Raw genomic sequence first — 18,635 nt, forward strand, 5'->3', positions numbered from 1 at the left:
AACATTCACTGTAAACAAATCCAAGTTACGACCTCACATAGGAGGAAGTAGCACAGCCACAGGCACATCAGGGACAAGTGCTGAATACAATCAGACATTAAAAGTGAAAGAGACTCAAATAGCTTCTACATCTCTCAATGATTTTTACCAGCTAGGAGGTGATTTTCTACAAGAAACACCATATTTCAAAGGGTTCAGCTATAACTGGAGAATCATGAGGCCTGTCACAGAAGCTCCAAGTATTGTGTTTGGTAATAGCACAGTAGTTCCCAATTCTAATGTTGTGGTAGGCCACAAAGCCTGTAATAGTGGGAAGGATGGAACTGGAGGGCCCCATCTTACAGGAAACTTGATCAGCCATGTGTCTGCAGAACATGCCATCTTTATGGTCATTCCATGTGAACACTGGAGTTAAAGGCCACACATGACTCTGAGCACAAGTACATGCTTCTGCCATTAAATCCTAACTCCTTCCTGTTCAAGGCTGTAGCTCCAGGAGGGAGTTTGGGCATGAACAGCCAGTTACCAACAGAGTCATTAGTGTAGCTGCCTCCCAGTGACTGTTTTTCCTGAGTGTCCTGCAGTTATGAGCAGTTTTCATGGAAAGGTGTTCCTCTTCACTTTCTTTCCTGAGGTGTGGTTCCTTTCCCTTCCATCAGGACATTAGAGGATGTTCAGGTTGGGTATTAGAAACAAGTTCTGCACTCTGAGGGTGGTCAAGCACTGTAAAAAGCTCTCAAAGGAAACGGGCGTGGCCCCAAGCCTGTCAAGGTCAAGAAGCATTTGGACAATGCACTTACAATATACGGTTTAAATTTTAGGCTGCCCTCTGTGGAATCTTGGGTCACTTCCAATTCAGGATATTCTATAAATGACAATTATGCACGAGGACTGTCTTTATTTCTGTAACATGATGGAGACGAGCTGGTTGCTTTCATAAGAGCAGCTAATCCAACCTGCACTATGCTCCCAGCTTGACTCTGAAGAAGTAGGTAGAATATATCACAGTGATCTCATAAAGGAGATACATGACATCTGCTGTATTTTACAACACAGCAGCTTAATATCTTATTATTACAGAAAGGAAGAACTGGGGTTTCTTGATGCAAACCAGCAAAAGGCTTTCTCTAGCGATGGTTGATACAAGAGAAGCTTGATTTCACTCTAATCCCCTGGAAGATTTCTACTGCACTCTGTAATTAGAAGGTTTTGCCTAGTTCTGTCAATTGGAAAAAACTATGGCTCACCTGATTAGTCAGTGCCCCCTGCAAATAATGTCTTCCATGTGAATACTCTGGGAATGCACCGGTTCTGACAGTATCTTGACAGTATATTTTTAATGAGATTCATGAATATCATGTAAGAGCCTAACTCTTTCCATATTAGAGAACTAAAAACCCTTTCTCTTTCAAAGCAGGTTTTGAGGGCAAAAGATTTGGTGGGGTATTTCCATTCAAGGCTAACATTCTTCAGTATCAAGTGCATATTTAAATACAAAAGCTAATTAATTTTATTTTCATGGCAAAAGAAAACTTAGCTGTCATCTTAATTTTTTTTAAGATGTGTATGATTTAATAATTGAAGTAGATAAAAATTTTTTATTCCTTAAGCATAAAAGCTCCCCAGAAACCCTGAGAAGAAACCCCACTGTGCTAAATGATGTTCAGATACAGAGTAACACACAACATTCTCCCACGGTTTACCATCAGCAGAATCACAAAGAAAGTACCATCCCTACCTTACATCGTTCAAACCATGCAGTTGAGCTGAGAAAAAATGCAGATCTGTAGAGACCTGATACAACGGATTTAACCACAACAGCCAGCCATGGCAGGAGGAAACTGACGTTTTACTTCACTGAGTGCTCTACTAACTCTTGCAAGGTATGATCTCCATAGCCTCTTTTCCCCTTGAGTGGTCAGCTTGCCAACCCACTTTCTTTGTCCTCCCTCACATTTTTAAACTTTATTAAATTGTAGCTCACTAATGAGTCATTTGTCATTTTGGAGTCACCAACAGTTTAACCTGAAGTGGTCAAGTGCCTCATTAAATTCTTCCCTACTTAACATTAGCATATCATACATTTCACTGTGATTCTGTCATGTTCTGTTCTAGCTGCAAGTGTTTAAGCTTTTGTTATGAGTGGCTCCTTTCAATGGTTATTAATGCCCATTTTACTGGAGATGATGGAAGCAGTTTATCAGTAGACATAGGTCTCAAAAATTTCCAGTAGATGCAGAGATCACTCTTTTTATCTACAAAGACAGAAGTATTACAAATTTTGCAAACTAGTTATAAAGAAAAACACATTTTGTTTGAGTCCAGCAGAGTCAATAGAAATGCCATAATAGGATCGTATTCTGCCACTGGAGTAACAAACATCAATGTATCAGCCATAATTCAAAAAATAGATAATAAAAGCTGTGAAACACAAATGATACACAATAAAGCTATGAATAAGGAATACGCCTCAAAGCTGATATTCAGCGGGGCTGTGGGAAGAGCAAACATGGAAATACAATGAGCCAAGCTGTTAGCCTCAAGGAAGCAGTTTTCTCTATCTCCAATTAGTTGCAATGTTGCCTTACACAAGCAGACCAAAGGCTTACCTGACAGGATAAACAGGGCATTGCTGCAAAGACTGGAGGAGCTGCCAAAGGTTCCTAAGTGTCAGCTCTCCAAGAAACCTAGCAGAGGGAAGCTCCAAAGAGGGATCTGAGATCATCCAGTGCTGGCTAAACCTTTAGTAAACATGCACTGCATTTAAACCATTTTACTGTTTTCAAAGCCAAAGTTTACATAGTACAGGTTTTGTTCTAAATCCAGAGTGGTTTTGCTCCAAAAAGGCCAAAATTGCACTGTCTAGGGAATAAATTAGGCTTGGTGAGGAAACCACAACCTATCATTGGAGGACTGAAACTCGGGGTCCCGCCTAAGAGTGGGAGAGTTTCAAGCTTCCTTCCAGAAATGGAGAGGATTCAAGATTTCCTGGTCAGACAGAGCATAAGTGCAGATGCCAGGAAGGCACAGGCAGGCTGCTGCCCACCCAGCAATCAAGATTTTTCAGGATGTGCATTTTGTAGCAGTCCCTGAAGCATAACAGCACCATTAGAAGCCAGAAAAATGAGCATACAACAAGAATGAAGTCTGCCATAAATAAGTGTGGAGGTGAACTAACTATCAAGACTCCAGTGTAAACCAATGTGAAGAAGAATGCTTGAGCTACAGCTTGTAAATCCAGACAATCCAAAAGCAACGTTCTGAAGTCAAAACTATCCCTGTTGCCACCAGAACTGGGAACACATAAATAATCTATGCAATTAATTCAGTAACTTGTAATGTTTATAAATGGATTGATAAGGTGACACTGAGAGCCCAGTATTTTTTAATTGCAGAATTACTGTGTTCTCCCCATTAACAATCAAGGCAGAAAATAATCAAATACTTAAAAGGCAGAGTTAACCATCCAACCCAGTTCTTTTCAACTAGAGATTCCCTGAATCTTATAACCCTGTCAAGTAAACTGATGTCCTACAAGGAAGTTAGTGAAATGAAAGATTTATTTTCCTCTGTTGGATGAGAAGATTTGTCATCTCACAGAACATACTTCCACCATCACTACTGGTAAAATAAAATATGTCTATTAAGTCACAAGCATTTCCTCCCATTATTGAGAGCAACCAGCATATTCTTATGCAACTCAGCATTCTTTTCATGAGCACTTTGTTATAAAACTAAAATATTAAATGGTACAAGATGTATTTCTCAGCAAACGTCATGCTATTTATTTGCTTAGACTGGGCAAGAGTATCATTATAAAAGGCGTGTTAGAGGCATTTATAGAAGTCTCATGAAAAGCCATTTCCTACTCTTGTGTTTCCAGTTATACTGTGAATGCCTAGTGTAAACCAAACAATCCATTCCTATCAGCCAAACCCTAAAGTTCTGCAAGTAACATAGAAGGTATGGAAAATTCAGATTTTTTTTTTTTCAGTTTTACTTAAATTAAAAATTAAGGTCAAATTAATTTGCTCTTTCACATAGCATGAAAAATCAGCATTAAAAAATATCTACATTTCTGGAACAAAATTAATTCTTTCCTTGAAAATTTTCCAATTGTTTATTCGGCTTGAATTAAGGTGGTGTAGACTTAAGAGCATCATTAACTTCAGCGAGAAGTTTCGGCCTTGTTCTAAGCTGAAACCAAGATCAACATAAAGGCAGCTAGGCATATAACACAACACAATTATGATGGTGCCAGCAGCATTTGAAAGGCACCTAATTATGTGTTTTAAGGCAAAATTTAAAATATCCAGTATAGTTTGCTAATTTAAAACTAAGACATCCCTTACAGACATTAACAGCTCTGAATGACACTGATTTTTTTGGTATACCAAAATTGCTTAGTTTAGATGTATAAGCATGAAATCTAGTGACAAATTACGTAAATCCTTCGATATTAACCCTGCAACCACGGGCATAAAAATGCCTCTAGCATTTCACCTCATCCTGACACAGAGGAAGTGATACAAGACTCAGACATTTGATCCGGTCCATTCTGTTAGAAGGCATTCTGCTTTCCTATTATGTTTTCTTCTTACAACCGCCATCCCACGGAAAGCAGATGTATCCCAGCCCTGTAGGAACACAGCACTAGTTGTCACCTGTTCCTACACAGACCTTCACTCCCTCTGCCATCCTCTTGCCAACCTCCTTGCTGCTCCTGCCTTGGGCTGGCCTCACCTGGACAGATGACCCCGTACAAAGCACCATGTCCCCACTGGAGCCTCATGTTCAGTGTCTGCCATGGGGTCAGCAGGGCTGCAGCCAGCAGAGCCGCTTGGTAACTGCTCCCCAGAAACTGCAAAATCCTGTCAGCTTCTCAGGGCATTTATGGGGGCATCGGGAAGGCCGCAGAAGCAGAAATGCATCAGCATTAAGCATTCAAACAGCATGGTCTGCAACCTCTTGTTAACATCGGCATAAGCAATCTTGAAGATTCTCTTAGCAGAAACTTAAATACAACAATCACTACAGTGAGATTTGATTTTTTTCTGAATGTGAAGGATACCCTCACCACAGAATAAAGCCCAATGACTTTCCTACCCACCATTTGTTTTACACAGAGCTCATCAGGCCACAGACCCAGGAAGCCAGTGACAACACTAACAGCTGCCACGTCTTTCCACTACTGCTAAGTTTCATCAATACATGCCAGACCAACTGATCCAGGCTGCAGCCCAAAGAGACTCATTTGGCAAGGTTATGTAAGAAATGAGCTGCTGGACTGGCTGCTTCATTTTTGTTTATCCACACAAATTAAAAAGTGTGGTCATGCGTAAGTTAATCAATAGCAGAAAACAGCTATCCCCACTTTTTATGCCAGTTGGCCTATTTAATGCTCTCAGTTTAAAAAGCAGCAATAAAAAGGCCACAAAACAGAAGATATGTCAGATGGTGACTGGCTGGAGAGTGAACCAGGGTGTCACATTCACTGTTACATATTTCCCAGAACTAAAGTAAAAAGTTTGGCAGAACTTACACATAAATCTGAAGCCAGCAATATACATTAAGACTTATTGCAATGAAATAAAATTGAGCCCTGGACAAAACAATATAAACTTGAACAAAAGAAGGCAACTAAGAGATATGAATAAGTAGATGTAAAGGCACTCTCAAGAAAGCACAAAAAGAAAATAAAAGCATATGTAAAATACCCAACTACAACTGAGAATATCGTACCCACTATTTAAGTGCTTATAAACCAAAAACACATCTGGATCCAGCATGGACCATGGAAAAATTGTCCCAGGACTTACCAATTACACACTTTGAATTTATAATATAATTTTTACTTAATATTCATGAAAGTATTGTGAAATACCTTCTCCCAATTTGTAAGCTAAGAATAAAACAAACACAAACAACACATTCTTTGGCATATCTCCAAGCTTTCCTTTTAACAATTCATAGTGCCCAAAACAGAAATTTGCCAATGTTGCTTTAAATTTGCCATTAAATTTTTGTGGGTTTGGTTTTTATTTATTTAAAACAAAACAAAACATCAGTTCCTCCAGGAGGTGGCCATTATACATTCCAGAAGTAAAGAAGCTGCAAGCTGTTAGACTGTGGACTTATGCCTAATATGCATTAACTATGTCCATTACAGCTAATTTTTACAGCCATTTGGTATCCTGACAGCTTACTCGAAGGTTTGTCATCATTATAATGCCAGCCCCATGCTTGCCTTATGTAATACTGTCTAACTTTTTTCAGCACTGAAGAATTACTTTACTCTAAGGCACGGTGTTCTTCAACTATTTAAAAAAAAAAACCAACACTGAAATGGGGAAAAAGGGATTGTTTGGTTCAAAGTCCAGTTAATCAAGATGGAATGTCTCCTGGTGCTCACATCTGACCTTAGGGTTTCTCAGGATTTCAGTCGTCTCCCTGGTGATAGTTGCTATGAGCACTTTCATTATGTGTCATGAGAAATGCTTGAAAAGAAATTTTCACTGCTTTCACACAGTCCTTCTAACCTTAGCTGTATTAACTTTTATCAATGTTGTTCCCCATAAAAAAATGAGTTGAAAATTCTTCTAATTTTTCTTTTCATTCTTTGCAGAGAATCCAAGCACTGGACAGGGTTTGCCTCTTCCTGCTACAATGAGCCACTTTGAAACCTTTCAAGATGAAAAGATTTTTTCAAAACTTGCTCTCAAGTTTTTTCAAAACGGGGAATGAGCTTGAGAATACAAAGGTGTCTTGTCCATTTAAAGGGCTCAAATCAGGTAAAACACATCTGGATATAAGGCAAAGTAAATTATAGCCATGGAATCATGTTCATCAGCCTCAAACACTGGGCCCTAAAAGAACCTCATTTTATTTCATGAATATGAACAACTTGAGTTTCACTGTTTGAGAGACTACAATAAATTGTATTTCTTTTTCCTTCTTACTCAGTTGAAAATAGCAGCATTCTGTATCTTTCAAATCACAAAATCCTACAACCAACAAACAAAATGCTTCTTTATAAACCTTTGAAGATAAAACCATCTTGTTTAATGTTTGCTCTGTAATACCAAGGTAGCAAGGTCCTTTTGTAAAAGTATTGCAATGTGTGTACTTATGCATGGTAAGTTTTGAGTAGTTAAACCTGCTTGAATTGATTTGCCAGAACCAAACACTGCAGTTCAATAAAACAGTTTCTCATGCCTTTTTGTTTTGCTTTATCTTCTGGATATTCCAAAAAATGTTCAAGTTTAATACTTGAAAAGCACAGGAAAACTACACTCATGTATACTTTCTGGTGTAATAGTAAAAATAATTATAGCTGATTATTAAAAAGAGTTGTTTCAACAATTGAAACCAAATCAAAATTACTTGGAACATCAAAACCTGACACAACTTAGAATACACTAACGATGAACTTTTAAAAGGCTTGGGAAACCATGGTTAAGGCAATCATTTCCAAAAAACACTAGGGTACAATTCCTTTGGCAGCAGCAGAAACACATTCCGCTATATTAAGATGCATTACACATCTGCTTAAAAGCTTTCTGGCAAACTTAAGTGAAAACCAAGCTTTATATTGAATGGCAAAGCTCAAATTTTTCCTGTAAGTGACTGCTTTACATACATGATATTCTGACATGTTTTTGGAAGAGAGCCTGAAAAACATCCTCACACTTTGAGCTGAAAATATCTGGATTCAAAATGGAACTGAATTCTCAGAGAGTTGTAATTCAAGGGCTTTATACTTTCCACTATTGTCTAATTGACTCCAACTAGCCTACACTTACTTAAAAAGGGGAGGAAAAACTTCATATAATTAGAATATTCAGCTGACAGAGGACTTTTGAGGCAAAAGACTTTCATGTTACAATTCCCACAGGAAAACAAAATGGCAACTTGAATGTTTTTTCACTTTTAATTGTGGACTGAAACACATGGGAAGACACTAGTGTTGTCCTCAGCTGCCTAATGGGAGGGCATACATACAGAAGGCAGACAAACCACAGGATTCCCAGAGGTGCAGAGTGATGGTGGAAAAACCAGTAGACACAAACTGCATGACAGAAAATTCTGATCAGCTGCAAGAAAAAGGTCTTCTCTGTGATGGCAGTCAAACAAGGGAACAGGTTGCCTAGAGAGAGTTAGTGAAACCTCCACTCTTGCATGTATGCAAAGTTCAAGTGCTAACAGCCTTGAGCAACCTCGTCTAAGGGGCTGCTTGGAACAGGCTGGACTAGATTGACGTCACACCTAAATTAGACCATGACTGTATACAGGGACTGAAAAGATAAACTGCACATTTATGAGCAAAGTGAATATACAACTTCTTCACATATACCTACTTTTTAATCAATAATTTTACTTCACAATTACAGCTAAAGAAAACTCAGATTAACTCTTCCTTGGACTGTAGACAGTTTTCTAAATAAAGAATTTTGTTCAATTGAATAATATACTTAACTTATTTGGAAATAATTCTTCAAATAAAAATATTGAGTGTTGCTGTGCACACAGTTTGCCTGTATCAGGAAGACATCTAGTTCTTTAAAAGCAGTGATTGTTAACTATGCTTATTTGATGTGCACCGGGTCAGATTAAAAGCTCTTTCAAATGTTTTTAATATGACAAGGCCAATAGCCATGGACTCATGCTGCTATGTGCATTACTTTTAGGAAGGAGTGTTATCCAAAAACATAACCATGATCAGATCAGCCTAACAATACTCAGCATAAAAACCTTTACCTCTGTTCCTGAAAATGTCTGTGCAGACTTATATAAGAGTTTCAGGCTTTAGGAAGAAAATTCTTCAGAAATAAAAATATGGATGTATTCATATTTAAGTAATACATGTTCTAAATTTTACTATTCTAGTATATATCCAATATGCTACAACAAATAGCAGCAAAACTACTTAATGGAGTTTAAGAAAAAAAAAAAAAAGGTTAAAGGGAAAGTCCAGCTCTTTCCTGAAGATCTGTCCTAAAGAAGACCAGAAGCATCTCCTTTCTATCTCTGTTATAAAGCAGTATTTTCAGGTAATTTGGTGAAATGCTAACAACTACCAAGAAAAGTTAATTTAACAAACATATCCAGCAAGTGACCTTACCGAAGTACATAAAGACTGACAAAACATGCTTTTGTCAAAAAAGAAGATTAAGCTTTTGAATAAGTAACATTTTTCACAGTACAAGGCTTTCCAGCCTTAAATACTTGATTTCATCCTTGAATTGAATATTCTCTTCTAAGTAAGGAATTAAACACAGCAAGTCAGAATGATATATTCACTGGACACACACATTTTTTTCAACTGGCCGAAAATCTTGCAGGTTGGCAGATGCTTTCCATGATAAAGATCATCATCTCTCATCCTGGACACTTCTAATGAAGGCTAATAATTATCTAATTCCCTCCCCCCATCCTATGCATGCTCCAGGAAAAATGTCTTCCAGAATGTTGCCACTTCAGTCATTCCTAGGAATATTTTCCATGACCTTAATTATTTTTTTTATTTCAACAACACATAATTTCCCACCTCCCTCCCCCGCCATTTGTCGCCAGGTCATCTGGAATCACCTTCGCACCCAAGTGCGAATGTCTCCTGTACGTTTTTAAGTATATCACCTTTGTTATAAGATAGACTATAATTATACATGGTGTTTAATAAATTCTGCACCATGGTTTTATACAACAAACTCTTTCTGATATGTGGCATACTACTAACCTAAAACACAAATAACACATTAAACTGGAGCCATAGTTTAACAGCTTAATCCATGGTTTAATCCATAGTCTATTAAGTATTTTACCCTTTCTGCTGCTCCTTTTAATATGCCTTGGATTGTTTCCCCATTTTTATCTACTTCCTTTCTCAAACATTATAATGGGAAGTGAGGGGTTTTTGAGAGGCCTTTTCATTTAATGAGAAAACTGAATCAAAATACATAATCTATTACAATTCTTCACCATATAAATTGTAAATGAAGACCCAGTACAAAATCAGAATTTTTCTTGTGGTTTCTTAAACTCATTTGTACTTGACCATTATTTCCACATAATACCTTTTGTGACTTCTCCCTCATATATGGAGAAGTAACTGAATTTTCTGGACATTATTGTTTTCTGACATCACAGAAAGTACATATTTGTTTGCATTCATTTAGTTTTCCAAGTCTTTAGGTTGAGAGAAGACTAGGTAGAGAAGCAAGAGTTACTTGTTCCAACATGGTATCATGCAAATGCAATTATGGTGCTTCTAGACTCCTCAATGAAGATTTTTGTCTTCCACTGTAGTAGGACAGTAGCCCACCAAAGTACTTTGCAGGCTGTATCTGAGGCTTAGAAACAGCTCCCTGCATTGAGATACAAATGGCAGGTATTCGAGAAGATTGAAACTTTTAACTCTTCCTTGACAGAGGCAGACAAAACAAGATGGTATTCAAAAGCCTGTTGGGAAGTCGTTCACCAAGTGTGACATGGCCTAGGCTGAAATTCTGAAGTTCTGAAATAACTGAGTCAGTCTGTCACAAAACCTGTACAGAAGCCTCGCTTCACTGTGCCTGAGTTCACAGATTCATTGTTTCAAGAGATCAGGAGAAAAAGCCACCCACACCTAGTCTTCAGCAAAAAAAATGTATGGGTAGGGTCCCTCTTTATCACTAAAGGGCTTGTAAAAAAAATCCCGCTGAATAGTGATAGTTTGTATCACTAAAAAGAAGTTGTTCTTCCTTTAGCTCAGACTCTAACAATTATGAGGAATCCATGGAAAACTAAATGCTGCCAGAACGAAGGCAAAGAGGAGGCTCTCCAACAGACATTTGTCTGATGACGAGGACATTTTCATCAGGTAAGGAAATATGAGACTGCATCTATTCAGCTGGAGGCAACAGTAACCATGCCCAGATCTGCTACATTCATAATTTTAACACTTACTGCACTTGTGAACTAAAAAAAAAACCAGAACAAAAAAACAACCAGAAAACTTGGGGAACTTTCATGAACTCTTGTAACACACAGAATGAATAAAATAATATACCAAAGAGCAGTTCCTTCTCAAGCGCAAAGAACATAGAGATATGTCCCATGATCTGATTCACAAAGCAAATCCAGATATTTTGAACAATGTTGTTATGGTTTTAGTCCTCATCAAAAAATAGAGAGTACACTTGACATCCTATCTTTAAGAAGTTAAATACAATAGTACGCAATAGTATTTTCCTATCACGAGTTGAGGTAAAATTCAAAGTTTGGTAGGTCGTCTTCAACTTTCTGATCCACTGAAGTTTCTACCACTATCTTGTCTGGGGTTCCTCCTCCCTTCTTTATCTTGATTCTGTTTCTTCCAGAGACTGTAATTGGTACCTAAATAATTTTAAAGATGAGAAACCAGACAAGAGTCTAAAGGACAGATAAAAAGAATTCAAGACTAGAAGACATTAAAAGCCTGCTATAGGTAAATATATGACCTATATATATAAATTAATATATAAATATACGAAATTTCAAAGTAAGTGTGATTTCTGTTCTTCAAAGTTTCTTAAAAATTGATGTAGTTCAAAATAATGCAAAATGATAGAAAATGAACAGCTGAGTAACAATTTTTCTTTTTTCATAGCATTATTAAGGTTGGAAAAGACCTCAAGATCATAAAGTCCAACCATTAACACAGCACTGCCATCTTCACCACTAACCCATGTCCTCAAGTGCCACATCTACACATTTTTGGTGGAACATTTCCAAGGATGGAAATTTCATCACTTCCCTGGGGAGCCTGCTCCAATGCTTGAAAACCCTTTTGGGTGGAGAAACATGGCGAATTTTTTCCTGATAACAAATATAAACCTCCCCTGGTGCAACTTGAAGCAGTTTCTTCTTGTCCTATTGCTTGTAACTTGACATAAGAGACTGACCCTGACTTTGCTACATCCTTTCAAGTTGTAGAGAGCAGTATCTCTGAGTGTTGTTTTCTCCAAGCTAAACAATCCCAGCTCCCTCAGCTGCTCTTCACAAGCCTTGTGCTCCATACCCTTCACCACCTCTGTGCCCTTCTCTGGACTTCCTCCAGCATCAAAATGTCCTTCTTGTAGCAAAGGGCCCAGAACTGAACACAGGATTCAAGGTGCAGACTCGCCAATGCCAAGTAGAGGGGGATAATCACTGCCCTAGTCCTGCTGGCCATCCTATTTCTGACATGTTTCCTGGACACCTCCAAACTTTCGCCTACAGCAGTGGTGCTCTTGAGAATTGCTTTGGTAAGAGCAACTCCTAAAACAGAGCACATCTAGAAGGAAGTTTTGTATCTTTTTTACAGAAGATGCTGTCCTCCCTGAATGTAACTTAAATTTTCTCTTCTCCAATGAGTCCACCTGTACTTTGTGACTCCAGCTTGCCAGAGGTTTTGGCACCTCACAGGCACCAGCTCCCTAAAGACGCACAGGGAACACTTCATTTCATGTCATGGCTTCAACATAACATCATCAATCTGACCAGACAGCGAAATCTGGTAACATCTGTGACCAGCTGCACCTGCCATTTGTTATTTATCAAAATGTGTGCATGTGTGTGTAGGACCTTGCAGAATTTATGGGGGCAGCCAGTGGTAAAAATGGAAAGATGGTGATCCTGGTCTACATAAACAAATCAAAACTATTGACTCTCTAGACTGATTAACAATTGTTTTCATTGACAGTAGTGATAACAACTCAGTAAAAATGCGAAGAAAATACAATACAAAGTATTAGCCCAAAGAAGTAATTAAATCCTTATCACATGTTCCTACGTCAAAGATTCCTTGTTCAGTAATACAACTTTTCCTATTCTGCATGGGCATAACACAAACATCACAGTAGATACACAGAGATTCTTCTTTTCTCATTTCATCTATTATTAAAAAAAATATTCTCCAGTTTTAATTTTGGAAATATGTCCTTACTAATCCCTATATGGTATTGTCTTCCATTAATCATCTTTAAGTACCTGCACAGATGCAATTGTTAGTAGACAGACATGTTTATTGTTAAATCTTTCTGTTTACAAGCAACATGAAATAACCATTGCTACTACAAAGTAAAAGCAATGATTTTATATTTTCAAACTGGAAAGGCCTAAAATTATATTTAAAATATTTACTGTCTTCTTTCCACTTTGTCTATTCCATAGCATTGATAAGTGTTTCCTTCCTGTACAGATAACTGTGCTAATGTACCCTTCCCAGATGGGCAACAGAGATAAACTGTTTAACAAGCAAGAAGACGAGTAACTATCAGATTGGTGTCTTGGGCTTCGACCAAAATTTCTTTTGTCTTCAAACAAGTGGAGAAAAACACAAAGAAAGGTGAGCTAGAATAATATTCAGTTCACACCTGCCCTTCAGTATCTTCACAGCAGGCATTAAACATATTCGCCCAGTAAGTCTGTGTGATACCAAAAAAGGTCAGCACACGTCCCACCTTCGCCTTCACAGCCTTCAGGCACACAGTCCTCAGCAGGCACAAACAAATAATGTCAAAAAAATGTTGACAGCAGGCTTGTCATATGAATCCCAAGCACACTACATTATTTTTTAACTGGTTTTCTGGGTTACTACAAACATATTAAAAGATAACCATATGCTTAAAATGCCACCCTCACACTACAAATCTCATATATTTATTTATATATATATTTATATATATCTGATCCCACACACAAAGGAATGCAGGTACTGAAATATCAAAGGGAATTGTGGATAGTATCTCTGAGCAGCCAAATGCTACATAGGAATGCCACCATAGTAATATGCAATCCAATGTTTCATTCACAACCTGCAGATGCAAAGACATTCTTCGCAAATGATTTATTCATTTATTCATTCACTGAAAGGAAGGCCAGTGACCAGAGTAATAAGGACTGATGTTCTGAATAAATTTAGTGCATGTGATAAGCAATATATAGCAAAATTTCCCTCTAAACCAGTACAACATACACAGGTTTACACAAACTGTTGTAATTTCAGATACCTCCCTTTAGGTTTTACCAACTCTGTGCCGTTATCTCATTGATGCTAATGGAAAATTATCACTTTAAAACTACTTTTACTTCCTTAAAGGCAGGTACAGAGCATAATTATCACACTGTCTTAGTACAGAGTCACAAAACTTTACACTAAGGCCAAACTGTAACTCAGATAAGAGTATGCCAAGTTGTACCTGGAAATGCTTGCAGAATTTTAAAACAGAAGCCAAGAAGCCATAACTTGAAATATAGGCTACTCATGTCTTCATAGCATGGATAAGTTTTAGTAAAACAGAAAGGTTCAGAAAACACAGCATAAATGCACCAGGTGCTATCCTACAGACCAAGTAAAACCAATTACTGAAGTTTAGCTGCATCATTATAGGTGACTAGTAAGTAAAAGAAATGGTAGCCTGAGGAGCAGTGCCTGGCAGACCCATAAATACTGCATTCCAGTTTCAGTTGTGCTGTGCAAAACTAAAAATGTCATTCAGAGGAAGATATTCACCTGGTGAATGGACATATGATTCCTTTGGAGACCAAAGAAACAGGATGCATGGAAATGGTATCCAAAGTAGTAAGACCCTTGGAAGGGTTGGGAAAAATTTATTCCTATCAATGAAGTACTTCCAGGACCTACCCCCTAAGTTGCCAAACTATTCCTGCTGGGCCAACACACCTGCAGTCTTGTTGAACAGTGTACGCTACCATCCTCACCCTCAGTGTAACATGCAGTATGATAAGAAAAGCAAAGGTGAAAAATTCTGATGTGAGGTTGAAAAACTACCTCAATTCCCATATATGCTGCAAGATATATAGTATTTTTAAGTTGCTGTCACTCTAAAAGCCTATGATACCCTGTGCTTTGAGTAAAATGTATTTTGAGAATCTGTTACATTTCCTGTATGCAACCTCTATGCAACTCTAGATAGTTGCATATATGTGTATATATGTGTATATATCTATGTTACAGTGAATTCAAAAGAGATCAAATTCCCTCTTTAACTACCCAACTTCAGTAGTAAGTAGAACATTTATTCAAATAATTATCCAGGGCGAATGTAGGGATTGTGGAAAGAGAGGAAAAAACACATTGCAATTTGTTTAGAAGTGCCTTTAAATTCTGCCTTACTTAAAAGATCATCCAGCTGAGAGGAAACATTCTGATCTATAAGTTTTATTTCCTTCTGCAAACTGTTTAAACACCCATCTGTCTGCAGAACAGAGCAGTACTCTGCAGTTGATTTTAACATAAGTACACAATCAAAATAAATGTGAAGTAGCACAGAAAGAAGTCTTCATGTAAAACTTATACAAAAATTCCTTAATAGTTTTCCTCTTATGATTTTGATTTGATGTTAAAATATTCAATCACTTAAATGAGAATACAAGATCCAAGTATTCCCTCAGTAACATACAAATGTAAGTCCTGACTCAAATAAAGCATGATCTGCAGAGACATCACATAGAAACAGCTGAAGTTCTATACTGGTATATGTAATAGGAAGTATTGCAAACAGGACTGTGCTTAAAAGTAGGTTGAGTCCATCCATATAGGCTTTTCACACATACCTCTTGTTGGGTCTCATGACATTGAGGCCCTGCAGTAACAGACTGAATACTGTGGAAAATAAAGATATACAAAGACTCTACCAAGCAGAAGCACTGTAGGTCTGCCATGAGATGACTTCTTCCCCTTTGCAATAGAACTCTTTAAGGTAATATGTTTCAGAATTGCTAGAGAGAAGCAAAATGATTAATTATCCCAGGTATAAAAAACCCTTATGCTTCTTAGACAAAAAATAAAATAATAATAATAAAAAAATCATGGGCATGAGCACAAGCACAAGCAAATCTGCATGACATTAAAGCAATACAAATAAGACTACTGAGTAAAAGTAAAAACTATAGAGGAATTAATCTGTCTTCATTGAGAATGCTGTAGCTGGGGAGAAGATGTGTGCAGAATCACAACAAGCAGCACAAGTCAGCAAACATGCTCTTACCCATACTCCATGATGACAGCAGTCCACTATTTGGACTAAAGGAAAAATGAAAATATCTGAACAACTTGAAAGCACTGAACCCAAGCCAAGAAGTACCAGGAAAGCACTGGGTTCACCATTAACACAGCACAGTCAGGAGGCTGCTTGGTCAGCTTGGCTCTGGAGCAAAGTGAGCTTGCATGGTACCAGGACACAGTGTGAGGACATCTGAATGACTTGCCATTAAGCACAGGCTGTTGGCTCATTCTCTGAAGATCTACCACAAACAGGGTGATCATATTTTAAATAAGATTAAAAATGTATGCACTCTATCCTATCAAAATCCATTGCATAACTCCAGCCTTCCCTGTGGTTGTAGCAGGAAGTTCTAATTTTACAATTCAAACCAAATGAAACCCTCCCAAGAAGATAATGCTGCAAATGAGCAACAGACAGGAAAAACACTGGGAATTTAATTTAATGAAAGTAGTATAAAATGAAGTTTAATTTAAGGAAAAATAAATATTTTCTATGTTTTCAGAGGAAAAATCCAACTGTTGTTTTGTGTCTTTCCCAATTCATCAATAGCTTAATTAATTCTGAGTAGAGCAAAAAGTCTACTACTACCAAAAGACACTGAAGTCTAGGACAATATATGCATTATTTTTTGCACCTTCACTTAGATGGAATTTTTAAGTGCACTGCTCTTCTTTTATGAGAGTTAGTGTAATCAGGATATGTGCAGGCCTTATTGTGACAAAATGAAGAAAATTTGCCTTGCAGTTCTCTTGGCATCACAATGTATCCATTAGCAATTGCTGATTTTAGCTTTTAACAGCAATTACAGCAATATCAATTCATGACGCTGACCTCTGTTTTTCTCAATGAATTAAGAGGAAGAGAAAAACGTGGCTTCCACTGAGCTTCCATTCCAGCACAGGAAATCCTGTGTGGTTAGATACAGTATGTGTCGTGCTCAGAGATTTCATTCTACTCCCCTCTAAAAAGGCAACACGAGCAGCATGTCACAGGAAATTCTTCCTTATTTTCAGTAGTTCTCAGGACAAGGCTTCTTTGGAAACAAGGTCAGCATGAATAGAGCATTGCTTCCTTATCGCTGCTAAGCAGCTGCGTTAAGGATGCGAGACACAACGCTGCACCCTGCCCCTGAATACTTCTTTTCATAAACTTTAAGCATATGCAGCTCAAGCAGTTAAAAGTTCCCTTGTGCCTTTTTATTTTGAGATTTTTGTATCACATGCTTTCAAAAAATATTTTTATAAATGTACAGAGCAACTGTAAGGTTAAACTCCACCTTTAAAAAAAATAAAAATCAAACTTTACTTTTAAACAGACAGCACCACACAGCAAGGCTGACAAAATTAAAGCAGAGTTTTGGCTGACTCTTCAGGAAGTGTGGGGCCCCATTCCAGCTCTCCCTGCAATGTACCACTTTCAAGGTGCAATGTACTTCTTTAAAGGTATTATTGTAAGTCTTCTACTCTCTGCAACTCCTCAGTTTTATATAAAGCTCCAGCTGTAATTAATAATTTAACTTAATAAGCAATTTATGCAGTAATTACATGCTTAAGGAGTCAAACAAAATTCCAGTTTTTCGTGATACAAACCACTTACAAAAAATGCAGTTTCCCCCTCCCCATACCCCGTGCCACTGAGACTACTGTCAAGTACACTGATGAATAAGGTGTTGCTAATTGCCCTCAAGAGAATGTCTTGAAAGGTTTGCATTGATAACAACAGTAGTGCACAAAATATTTGCATTTATATTTTGCATATTTTTGAAAGGCAGTTAAGGGATGGAGGGAAAGAAGCTTTAAAAGCAGCAGCAATTTGTCTAACTGGTGGTAACAGCAGTTACCCCAAATAGCAGACACCCCAAAACCACAGGAAGGCATTTAAAACTAAGACACTTAACCCCTCTGTGGTGAGAGAGACACACCAAGTGGGCAAGGTTCATCCACCACAGATAGACAAACATATCAATTCAGTGCTTTTGGAAGAGATGCAGAGGTAGTACACTTGTTCTCACGCTGCAGACTCTTGGATTAAGAATTTAGGAGGAAGAGCTCAGGGGTGAGACTGCCAGCATTCTTCAGGCAAAAGAGTAGCAGCAGCCACCTTTGAGACAGAGAATTCAAGAGAAGAGAACATAAAATAAGGGAAGTATTAAAGACCAGTGAAGAATGGTCCTAGCAGTTAAAATTGTAGGCTGAGGCACACAGTGATATGCAGTACCCTGTCTGCATCACATTTCAATCCCATCTCAGCTAAGCAACTCTGCGAGTATTTTCCAGAAGAGACACCTAAACAACAAATATAAACCTGCAATCTACAGGTTTGTCTTCCTGGTTTTCTGGATGCAGTGCTCCCAAGTCTCCTCACACTGAAAACTCTCATAATAGCTACAGCCCCAAGCTGATGAAGTCTAGGATCTTGCATGCTCCTGGCTAAGCTGGAATGCTAAAACATCCCTCAGGCTTGTAGTCAGTATGACAATGGTCTGGGTCATTACAATTACCTGGGGTAGAATCTCTCCCTTTCTTCTGAAACCATGATGCAGGATAGGTTATTTGAAACTGGTGTCATGAAGGAAATGGTAATGCTAATAACCAGGAAATAGAACAC

General features: G+C 37.9%; 1 protein-coding gene across 6 annotated transcripts in view; it reads right to left on the reverse strand.

The window, feature by feature from the left end:
- The window catches only part of SRGAP1 (SLIT-ROBO Rho GTPase activating protein 1), a 139,013-nt gene that overhangs the window by 97,546 nt on the left and 22,832 nt on the right, over positions 1–18,635 (reverse strand). The gene's annotated exons all lie outside the window — the stretch shown is intronic.

Source organism: Cyanistes caeruleus, chromosome 4 (genome assembly GCF_971803275.1).
Source record: "Cyanistes caeruleus chromosome 4, bCyaCae1.hap1.1, whole genome shotgun sequence".
NCBI lineage: Eukaryota > Metazoa > Chordata > Aves > Passeriformes > Paridae > Cyanistes > Cyanistes caeruleus.